The following is a 2,500-nucleotide window of genomic DNA, read 5'->3' as shown; positions in this document are numbered from 1 at the left end:
TATAACGAGGTCTTTCTTTTTTTCTTAATCGTAGATCAAATATAAAACATAGTCAACGTTAGTTATCGTTGCTGGCTCGAACCCATTAGCCGAATATCACTTATCAATTATAATTCCTCTTCGGTATTAGCGAGGCTGAGCGAATTGTATATTAAATGACAAGATGTAGCTCAATGCTTGTGTATGAAAACAATTATGAAAATGTGATCAGAATTCATTTATAATATATATATATATATATAGATATATATATATATATATATATATATATATATATATATATATATATATATATATATATATATATATGAATTATATATATGAATTATACTATGCGTTCGTTTGTTCGTGTATACGTATAAAAACATGTACATTAGTGTGTGTCATGGACACAATTTATAGCACATAAGAGGCCAGATGTTATTTGATGGCTCAGAGAAAACGCATAACCTTAGGGATCATTCCTCTCCCCTGAGCTGACTTGGTCGTCTTTCTGATAAGACCCACATCAATAAACATAAAAGATAAGCTTATGGCCCACAGCGGTACTGAGCCTCTCGTTTCGGTGCCATTTTGAATATGTCCTTGACTTCCAATCATGTTTCCTATGGCGAAGGATATAAAAGGCTAAGCAATTATTTCTTTGCTTACTAATTGATCGATTACTGATAAGAATGAATATCGAACGCAGTTTATAAGTATTGGAATTATACTCTTACATTTTCAGATAAATTAAACTTGAAAAACATTTCTCCAACAGGCATGTTATCCTTGAGAAGAATGGAAATTTTCCCATTAAAAAAAGTTAACTTCTTCATTGACACTTTTTCTGGAGGTTTCTAGTCATGTCACAATCTCACTGTTGATACGATGAACCTGTGATTACAATGATGCTCTTTCATTTTTTCGAAAGATTTTACACCAAGAAAACAGGTACAGATGAGAACGAAAATCCCATCGTCGATATAGATATCATATATATAGGATATTATATACCTAATAGAGATATATATAATATATATAGATATATATAGATAAATTTATATATATAGATATATATATATATATATATATAGATAGATATGATATATTAGATATATAGCTATATATAATAGAGATTATAGCGATATATATAGAGATCTTATATATGATATATATATATATATATATAGATAATATATAGATCCCATATAGATATATACGTATAGATATATAATATATAGATATATATATATATATATAAGAGATATATATATATATATGTATATATATATTATATATATATATATATATATATATATATATATATATATATATAGTATATATATATATTATATATATATATATATATATATATATATATGTATATATATATATATTATATATATATATATATATATATATATGTATATATATATATATATATATATATATATATATATATATATATATATATATATATATAGTATATATTTATATATATATATTTTATATATATATATATATAATATATATATATATATATATATATATATATAGATATATATATAGAGCTATATATATATATTATATATATATATATATAGCATATAGATATTATCCTATATAGTATACTGAGATATATATATATATATATATATATATATATATATATATATATATATATACTATATATATAGCTATATAGATATATATATATATATATATATATAATATATATATATATATATAGCTATATATATATATATATATATATATATATGTATATATATATATATATATATATATATATATATATATATGCTATATATGTATACATAAACTTCAGGGAGTTGTCTGGGTGATCAGAAGAGCTATGATTTTAGCGCTAGTCGGGTATCATTTCTGAAAAGTTGAGCCGTACTTTCAAGTATAAAAATAGTGAGCACATATTTCACTGTCAAACGGAAAATATAGAAACAAAATTTACAACAAAATCGTAGATGTTTCAAACATATTTAATTATGTTATTGGCATTTTGAAGGTGTTTTCTTTTTATTTATGACTGCAAAGTTCGTTATATTAACATCTCTGTTAGTTACTTCGCAAGGGTTTAGATTCCAAAAAAAAATTGGAGCACTAAAAATTAGAAAAATAATTGACAAATACCGATCATTAAACAATATATCTTTCCCAAGCAGTGTAGAATTAGATTTTAAAATGGTCCAGTTTTAATTAAGGCGTTTCATCCTTATATCTCGTGATAGGTATCATTGAGAGAGGTCTTAATGTTACAGATGAAGCAGTACTGTTATGGGATACTGAAGAGAAACTACTGAAGCTACTTGAACGCATTTGCAAAAGGAGAAAGATCGAGTAGATATAAGCAAGAGTATGGTTATCTGTAATGAAGTATCTGTTTTTGAGAAAAACTCTCTATCGCGAGAGTATATATAATATTCTAACGGGTCCACAATAGGAGTCCGTTTATAATTTATAAAACTCTTCACAAAAAGCTTTC

Source organism: Macrobrachium nipponense, chromosome 36, assembly GCF_015104395.2.
Source record: "Macrobrachium nipponense isolate FS-2020 chromosome 36, ASM1510439v2, whole genome shotgun sequence".
Taxonomy (NCBI): domain Eukaryota; kingdom Metazoa; phylum Arthropoda; class Malacostraca; order Decapoda; family Palaemonidae; genus Macrobrachium; species Macrobrachium nipponense.
The sequence above is the reverse complement of the archived record's forward strand: the minus strand, read 5'-3'. Positions refer to the sequence as shown.